This window comes from Melozone crissalis, unplaced genomic scaffold (assembly GCF_028551555.1).
Source record: "Melozone crissalis strain CALT ecotype California unplaced genomic scaffold, PUWL_Pcris_2 ptg000150l_1, whole genome shotgun sequence".
NCBI lineage: Eukaryota > Metazoa > Chordata > Aves > Passeriformes > Passerellidae > Melozone > Melozone crissalis.
The window spans coordinates 767,101-776,167 of record NW_026535921.1 but is presented as its reverse complement, the minus strand read 5'-3'; the positions used below and the strand labels follow the sequence as shown (position 1 = coordinate 776,167).

General features: G+C 54.8%; 1 long non-coding RNA gene across 1 annotated transcript; it reads right to left on the bottom strand.

Moving 5' to 3' along the window:
• Window positions 1-669: 669 nt before the first annotated feature.
• On the bottom strand, window positions 670-2,465 carry LOC128948707 (uncharacterized). Its single transcript, XR_008484138.1, has 3 exons — window positions 2,207-2,465; window positions 857-1,099; window positions 670-701 (listed from the first exon to the last, which is right to left on the bottom strand). It is a non-coding gene; the product is annotated as an uncharacterized LOC128948707 (long non-coding RNA).
• Between the last annotated feature and the right edge of the window lie 6,602 nt (window positions 2,466-9,067).

The window sequence follows — 9,067 nt, the reverse complement described above, 5'->3', positions numbered from 1 at the left end:
AGGATTGGATTGGAGTGGTGGTGGGTGAGAGGGGGAAGCCACGAGGGCTCTGGGGGTTGAATCCTGCCCAGCAGCTGCAGGGACAGCACTTGGTGTCCTGCACGGCTCTCAGGGGGAGGGAAGCTGGTGAGGCAGCTCTGGTGTCCCTGGGATGGTGGCACGGGGACATCCCTGTGATGGATGAGATCCCTGTGGACGAGGGAGGGACCCCTGGCTCTCCTGGGTCAGCCAAGGGCAGGTCAGGGAGGATTTCAGGTGGGGAATGTCCTCTGGAAACAGAGAATTCCTGCACAGGGTGGTGAGGTTGGAAGGGACCTGGAGCAGTTACTCAGGGACGTGGCCAGGTGGGTTTGGAATGTCCAGGGAAGGAGACTCCAGCACTGTTCAGGGCAGGCTGTTCTGCTCTTTGCTCCTGGCCTGGTCCCTGCTCCCCTCGGTGCTCCTGCACTCAGGAAGGTGAGGGAAGGTGAGGGAGCAAGGCACAGGCCTGGAATGGGGACACCCAGAGGGAAGCAGGAGCTGGGCAGAGCTCAGCTCCCTCAGCAGCCGTGTCCCATCCGCACACGGCTGTGCTGGGCCATGCACTGCCCTTCCCAGCTGGCCTGGCACACCCCTGCACTGCCCGGGCATCGCTGCTTCCACCTGGCACTGCCCTGCCTGGAGCTCTGCCTCCACCATTGCCCTCTGCTCCCCCCTTCCCTCTCCATCTGTGCCCCATAACACACACCCTGCTCTGTGCCCCATAACAAACACCCTGCTCTGTGCCCCATAACAAACACCCTGCTCTGTGCCCCATAACACACACCCTGCTCTGTGCCCCATAACAAACACCCTTTCTGTGCCCCATAACACACACCCTGCTCTGTGCCCCATAACAAACACCCTGCTCTGTGCCCCATAACAAACACCCTTTCTGTGCCCCATAACACCCTGCTCTGTGCCCCATAACAAACACCCGGCTCTGTGCCCCATAACACACACCCTGCTCTGTGCCCCATAACAAACACCCTTTCTGTGCCCCATAACACCCTGCTCTGTGCCCCATAACAAACACCCTGCTCTGTGCCCCATAACACCCTGCTCTGTGCCCCATAACACCCTGCTCTGTGCCCCATAACACACACCCTGCTCTGTGCCCCATAACAAACACCCTGCTCTGTGCCCCATAAACACCCTGCTCTGTGCCCCATAACACCCTGCTCTGTGCCCCATAACACACACCCTGCTCTGTGCCCCATAACACACACCCTGCTCTGTGCCCCATAACAAACACCCTGCTCTGTGCCCCATAACACACACCCTGCTCTGTGCCCCATAACACACACCCTGCTCTGTGCCCCATAAACACCCTGCTCTGTGCCCCATAACAAACACCCTTTCTGTGCCCCATAACAAACACCCTGCTCTGTGCCCCATAACACACACCCTGCTCTGTGCCCCATAAACACCCTGCTCTGTGCCCCATAACAAACACCCTGCTCTGTGCCCCATAACAAATACCCTGCTCTGTGCCCCATAACACACACCCTTTCTGTGCCCCATAAACACCCTGTTCTGTGCCCCATAACACCCTTTCTGTGCCCCATAACAAACACCCTGCTCTGTGCCCCATAACACACACCCTGCTCTGTGCCCCATAAACACCCTGCTCTGTGCCCCATAACAAACACCCTGCTCTGTGCCCCATAACAAACACCCTTTCTGTGCCCCATAACAAACGCCCTGCTCTGTGCCCCATAACAAACACCCTGCTCTGTGCCCCATAACAAACACCCTTTCTGTGCCCCATAACACACACCCTGCTCTGTGCCCCATAACACACACCCTGCTCTGTGCCCCATAACACCCTGCTCTGTGCCCCATAACAAACACCCTGCTCTGTGCCCCATAACACCCTGCTCTGTGCCCCATAAAACCCTGCTCTGTGCCCCATAACAAACACCCTGCTCTGTGCCCCATAACACACACCCTGTTCTGTGCCCCATAACACCCTGCTCTGTGCCCCATAAACACCCTTTCTGTGCCCCATAAACACTCTGCTCTGTGCCCCCTAACAAACGCCCTGCTCTGTGCCCCATAACACACACCGTGCTCTGTGCCCCATAACAAACACCCTTTCTGTGCCCCATAAACACCCTGCTCTGTGCCCCATAAAACCCTGCTCTGTGCCCCATAAACACCCTGCTCTGTGCCCCATAACAAACACCCTTTCTGTGCCCCATAACACCCTGCTCTGTCCCTCCAGGACCTTTGTCCCTTGTCCCCCAGCCTGGCACCTTGCTCCGAGGACTGAGCTCCCTTCCCTGGCAGCAGCCATGCCCAGCCTGGCAGGAGGGGGCAGGGGAAGGTGTTGGAGGAGTCCCTTCCCTGCTGTGGGGTCAGGGCTGGCCACAGGTGCCCCCACAGCCAGGGGTGTCCCAGGGCATCCCCCAGAGCGAGCTGGCCCTGGGACACCATCCCAGCCCTGGGCAGGGCTTGGAGCAGCCTGGCACAGTGGAAGGTGGCCCTGCCATAGCAGGGGTGGCACTGGATGGGCTTTAAAGTCCCTTCCAGCCCAGACCAGTCTGGGATTCCCTGATTCTGGAACACAGTGGTTGGGAGAGCTGGTTTGTTATTTAATTTCCTGGAAAGCATCTGGGAGTCGGGGTCAGGAAGCACAGACTCGGAATGAGGGGAAGCTTGGGGGGCTGCAGGAATAGAATTTCCTCCCTTCCTTGTTTTCCAGCAGTCCCAGTTCCCCTTCAGTGGAGCCCCAAAGTGATGAACCAGAGACCTTCCCTGGCCTCTGTTCTCACCCAGGGTGTGGGAAACAACTCAGGAGCTGAGGGTGCCCTCATCCCTGGGCCATGGAGCATCCCAGGGAGGGTGGCTGTGACCTGGGAAGGGTGGCTGTGCCCCGGGAAGGGTGGCTGTGACCCAGGAAGGGTGGCTGTGCCCAGGAAGGGTGGCTGTGTTCATGGAGGATTCCTCCAGAAGCCTTTCCAGCAGAACTGTGGTCACAGAGGGACCTTCTGGAGCCCTTCCAGCAGAGCTGTGGTCATGGTGGGATCCTCTGGAATTCCTTCCAGCAGAGCTGTGTCCATGGTGGGATCCTCTGGAATTCCTTCCAGCAGAGCTGTGGCCATGGTGGGATCCTCTGGAATTCCTTCCAGCAGAGCTGTGGCCATGGTGGGATCCTCTGGAGCCCTTCCAGCAGAGCTGTGGTCATGGTGGGATCCTCTGGAATTCCTTCCAGCAGAGCTGTGGCCATGGTGGGATCCTCTGGAATTCCTTCCAGCAGAGCTGTGGCCATGGTGGGATCCTCTGGAATTCCTTCCAGCAGAGCTGTGGCCATGGTGGGATCCTCTGGAGCCCTTCCAGCAGAGCACAGGGTGGGAATCGCCAGCACCGGGCTGGGATGAGGCACTTCCAGCGCCAAGCGCCGCTCCCGAGCGCTCCCTGCTCGCCGGGAGCTGTCCCGGCCCGGCCCGGCAGCGCGGGGAGCGCTCGGTGCCGCTCGCTGTCCGCGTGTCCCGCCGTCCGTGTGTCCCAGCGGGGCCGGGGGCTGGGCCGGGGCTTCCTTTCGTTGTTGTTGAACTGTTCTTTTGGGGTTCGGGTTTGGCCGTTTTTCCGCGGGGAGGGGGGTGCGGGTCTGTCGCGGGTTCGTGGACAAGGTGAGGGCCTCGATTAGGACCAAATTTTCGTGCCTGTTGCTCTGGTGATTTATTTAGAAATCAAAAGTTTACTGTCTGGTGGCCCATCCTTGTCACTCTATACATAGGACTATACAGGACATATTATAAATATATATATATTATACATAGTGTCGGGAGAGAGGCCGTTCCTGGCGGGATGGACGCTCCTCACTGTGCTGTAATGGAGCCTCGGGCCCGCGCTGGGAGCGCCCTCCGGGATGGCCGGGACACAATAAAGGAATGAATGAGCATCGCCGCCCGGCCTCCGCCGCCTCCTTAGCCCGGCCGAGCCCAGCAGCTGGCACGGGAGGGAGCGAGGATTCCTGGAGTCCTTCCTTCCCTCCCTCCCCCGGGATTTGGGCAAAGATTTGTGTTCCGGGAGAGATGGAGCTGGCACAGACCCGGGCAGCTCCAGCGCGGGGACACCGGGAATGGCCCCGGCACAGCCTGGGGCAGCACACGGACACAGCACATGGGGGATGGAGAGGGGAGGTGGGAAGGGGAGAGATGGGAAAAGAGATGGGAAAGGGGAGATGGGAGAGGGAGAGATGGAAAAGGGGGGATGGAAAAGGGAGAGAAGGAAAAGGGGAGATGGGAAAGGGGGAGCTGGTAAAGAGGAGTTGGAAAAAGGGAGCTGGGAAGGGGAGAGATGGAAGGGGGGCATGGAAAAGGGGGGCATGGAAAGGGAGATGGAAAAGGGGAGATGGAAAAGGGGATGGAAAAAGGGGAGAGAAGGAAAAGGGGGAGATAGAAAAGGGGAAATGGAAAAGGGAGAGATGGAAAAGGGGGAGCTGGTAAAGAGGAGTTGGAAAAGGGGAGATGGGAAGGGGAGAGATGGAAAAAAGGGAGATGGAAAAGGGGGGCTGGGAAGGGGGGGATGGAAAAAGGGGAGATGGAAAAAGGAGATGGAAAAGAGGAAGATGGAAAAGGGAGAGATGGAAAAGGGGAGGTGGGAAAGGGGAGATGGTAAAGGGAGGATGGAAAAGGGAGAGCTGGAAAAGGGATGGAAAGGGGGAGATGGGAAAAGGGGAGATGGAAAAGGGAGAGATGGAAAAGGGGAGCTGAGAAAATAGAGATGGAAAAGGGGGGATGGAAAAGGGAGAGATGGGAAAAGGGAGCTGGAAAAGGGAGATGGGAAAGGGGAGATTGAAAAGGGGAGATGGAAAACGAGTTGGAAAAGGAGAGCTGGAAAAGAGGAGATGGAAAAGGAGAAATGGAAGAGGGAGAGATGGAAAAGGGGAGATGGAAAAAGGGAGAGAATGAAAAGGGGAGATGGAAAATAGCTGGAAAAGGGGAGATGGAAAAGGGAGAGATGGAAAAGGGAGAACTGGAAAAGGGAGAGCTGGCAAAGGGGAGATGGGAAAGGAGTGATGGAAAAGGGGAGATGGGAAAAGGGAGGTGGAAAACGGGATATGGAAAAGGAGCTGGAAAAGAGGGGATGGAAAAGGGGGTTGAAAAGGCAAGCTGGGAAAGGGAGAGATTGAAAAGGTGAGAGATGGAAAAGAGGAGATGGAAAAGGAGCTGGAAAAGGGGGGACTGAAAAAGGGGAGCTGGGAAAGGGAGAGATGGAAAAGGGAGGGATGGAAAAGGGGAGATGGAAAAGGGGGAGCTGGAAGAGGGGAAATGGAAACGGGAGATGGAAAAGAGGAGATGGAAAAAGGGAGAGAAGGAAAAGGGGGAGATAGAAAAGGGGAAATGGAAAAGGGAGAGATGAAAAAGGGGGAGCTGGAAAAGAGGGGGATGGAAAAGGGGAGATGGAAAAGGGGGATGAAAAGGAGAGATGGAAAGGGAGAGATGGAAAAGGGGAGAGAAGGAAAAGGGAGACATGGAAAAGGGAGGTGGAAAACTGGAGATGGAAAAGGAGCTGGAAAAGAGGGAATGGAAAAGGGGGCCTGAAAGGGGGAGCTGGGAAAGGGGGAGATGGAAAGAGGAGATGGAAAAGGGGGGATGGAAAATGGGAGCTGGAAAAGGGGGGTTGGAAAAGGGGGGTTGGAAAGGGGAGAGATGGAAAAGGGGGGCTGAAAAGGGAAGATAGAAAGGGAGAGATGGAAAAGGGAACAGAAGGAAAAGGGAGAGATGGAAAAGGGGAGATGGAAAGGGGGAGCTGGAAAAGGGGAGATGGAAAAGGGAGGGGGAGATGGAAGAGGGAGAGATGGAAAAGGGGAGATGGAAAAAGGGAGATGAAAGAGGGGAGATGCAAAAAACATTGCAAAGGCATAGATTGGGTTGGGTTGGGTTGGAAAGGACCTCAGAGCCCATCCAGTGCCACCCCTGCCATGGCAGGGACACTGCCACTGCCCCAGGTGCTCCCAGCCCCAATGTCCAGCCTGGCCTTGGGCACTGCCAGGGATCCAGGGGCAGCCACAGCTGTGCCAGCCCTGCCCACCCTGCCAGGAACAATTCCTCATTCCCAAGATCCCATCCAGCCCTGCCCTCTGGCAGTTTAATTCCCAGCTCTGAGGTTGCCCACAGCAGAGGGAGTTCAAGCCCTGTGGATGTGGCACTTGGGGACAAGGGTCCCTGGTGGCCTTGGCAGTGCTGGCGACGTGGTTGGGCTCAGTGGTCTCCAGCCCAGAGGAGTCTGTGATTGCAGGCACGCAGAGATTTGTCCTGTTTCTCATGGAAAAGGGCACTTTGATCAGGTGAGTCACAATAAATGCCACTGAAAAGGGACTGAGGCAAGAAAAGGGAAGATGAAAGGGCCCTCAAAGGCACTGGGTGTCCCCAAATCAGCCAGGTCAGATTTAACTCTCAGAGGGAATTTGGTGAAGTGGCCTCAGAGCTGCCAGTGAGGGGTCTGAGCTCTCACAGAGAGGATGCTGAGTGTCCAAACAGGGCACCTGATGAACAGGAACAGGATAAACATGAGGGATGTCTTTAAAATGGGGAAAGGGGAACTTGAGGGGTTCTCTGCTCAATTTAACTTCACCCCCTGAAAGGATTGAAGGGATCAACAAAATCCACCTGAAAATCCTGGCAGGGGAACATGTGAACAACCCAGGTGGGCTGGTCCAAAGCAAATGCCACCAAATGGCACCAAATGGCACTAAATGCCACCACAGCAGCTCCATGCTCAGCTGGAACAGAAGACCCTGCAGGTGTGAGGGACAGAATGAGGGATTTTGGTGAGATTCTCACTCCCTCCCTGAGGAGAGGCCTGAGTGGAGCCAACAATGGCATTATTCCAAGGGAAACAGGACACAGGGAGGCAGAGACAAAGGGGATTTGTTCTCCTTCAGCCCAGCACTCCTGGGGATCTTCCTGCTGGGGAAAGCCCTGCTTTCCAACCAGGAATGGCATTTGTGATGGTTTTGTAAAAATCAACAGGAATGATGTGAAAACATGAAAGAAACAGGGTGATTTCCACCTGGGAAGCAGAGGTCATGGTCTGCCAATACCAGAAATGCTCCCAGCTTCTTTTTTCTGCCTCTGTCAAGGTCAGGATTGAAGCTCTTGAGAGAAATTTCACATTCAGACTCAGATGTTTATTATTTCCTATCTCTATTACAAGTTGTGAGCTCTGCAGCATTCTCCTAACAAGCTACAAAATTGCCAGCTGTCTTTCCCTACAAGGTTAAACTATGCAATTAAGAAATGACACCTAAATTATTTTCACTTTTAACCCAGTAACTGATCCCTCAAAGTTCACATGGTGGGCTTTTCTGTCCAATAACAAAATACCACCCAAACCCATGGAGAAGAAGGTGAAGAAGGTGAAGAAGAAGGAGCAGCCTCCACCCTAAAACCTCCATCTTGCCCCATATATATGACTATATTATAAGCTCCAAACTCTTAAGTTTTCCAGCCTGTGATATCACACACTTCTAACCAACTCCACACCTGGAATCCCAGTGCTATCATTCTGGAAATCCATTTTGGAAATCCATTTTGGAAATCTTTTTGGAAATCCATTTTGGAAATCTTTTCCAAGGCCTCAGGTCAAATGCAGTATTTTCTTGCGGGTCTGTGCCCTTCAGCACAGAAAGTTTCAAATTCTCAGCATCCAGGGAATCTCTTCCCCTGCACATTCTGCAGTGCCTGGTTCGTGCTGGGGCTCAGCTGCTGGGCTGGGCTAATGGCCAGGGGGGTTCCTGGCTCCCTGTGTCCCCCCAGCTCCTGGAGGAGCCTGGATGGCCTCAGCTCCTGCAGCCATCAATATTGATGGCCCAGCTTCATAAAATTTGCAAGGCAGGGAATACCCAGGGGGGGTCTGCAGCCCTGCCTGGGTTGGCTTGTGGTGTTTGCCCCTTCCTCGGGGCCACATCAGCTTCTCCCAAACATCTGCTGTGCTTCCAGTGCTGGGGACACTCCCTGGATGCAGCAGGGAGGGGCATCCCCTCAGATCCCTGAGCTCTTTGTTTCCCCGGAGGAACCTCCCCTTGCAGTCCTACAGAGCTTCACGGGTTTTATGGGAATGTTCAACCACATTGTAGGAATATGACTTGAAGGGTTGTTTGAAGGGTTGTCCCATCTGCTGGCAGTTCAGAAAAAATGTAATTTTGTACTGAAATCTAGAAAATTTAGGATAAATCCACTACAACAATTTTTGTTTCTTTCTTAGTACAGTTTATAGTACTTTTCCTGCCATGAATTTAAAATTTATACCTTAGGCTGCCCAGAGAAGCTGTGCCTGGAAGTGCCCAAGGCCAGGCTGGATGAAGCTTGGTTTAGGTTGGATATTGAGAAAGGTTTTTCCCCAGAGAGTGCTGGGCACTGCCCAGGCTGCCCAGGGCATGGGCACAGCCCTGAGGCTGCCAGAGCTCCAGGAGCCTTTGGGCAGCACTGGGGATGCTCAGGGTGGGGTTGTTTGGGCTTGGGGCTGCACTGGATGATCCCTGTGGGTCCCTTCCAGCTCAGGATAGATATTCCATGATTCCTGCTGCTAGCACAGTGCTAAAGCTTATTATCATCTTTGTAAAGTGCTCTGGGATTTATTGGTTATACACAATTCCTAAAGGGCCGAATGTTTTCACTCCTGAGTGGTTTTCAAAGCAGGAGGGGAGCCACAGCCACCAGGAATGTTCTGTGTGCACCTCCCAAGAGAGAAGCTGTGTGGGAAGGCTTTGGTGCAGAGAGGGTTTGGGGGTTATTTGGGAGATTTTTGTTGTTCCCTGACGCTCTCATGACACCCTGTGGGCTTCCCCCTGTACTGCTGCAGCTGCACAAACAGCCAGAATTCCTCTCTTTTCCTCCCCACTGGCTCTGCACTTCTGTCCCTACATTTTTCTCACTGATTTTCCTGCAGGCTTTAATGGCTTTCAGCGAGGGATTCTGGTCACAGCTGGGGCTGCTCCTGCATCCTGGCAGTGCCCAGGGCCAGGCTGGACACTGGGACACCCTGGGACAGTGGGAGGTGTCCCTGCCACGGCAGGGTGGCACTGGATGGGTTTTGA